Here is a 201-nt window from a genome sequence, read left to right as displayed (position 1 = left end):
CCGGTCTATGGTAACTTCGGACCGGTTGCTAGTGGGAATGATTAAGCGTTGGATGAACTCCAACCATCCTCTAGCCACGGGCTTGAGGTCATGCCTTCTTAATTGAACTGGCTTCCCTCTTGAATCTCTCTTCCATTGGGTGCCCTCTTCACATATGATCGTGAGGACTTGGTCCAACCTTTGATCAAAGTTGACCCTTCT

Source organism: Arachis duranensis, chromosome 5, assembly GCF_000817695.3.
Source record: "Arachis duranensis cultivar V14167 chromosome 5, aradu.V14167.gnm2.J7QH, whole genome shotgun sequence".
NCBI lineage: Eukaryota > Viridiplantae > Streptophyta > Magnoliopsida > Fabales > Fabaceae > Arachis > Arachis duranensis.
The sequence above is the reverse complement of the archived record's forward strand: the minus strand, read 5'-3'. Positions refer to the sequence as shown.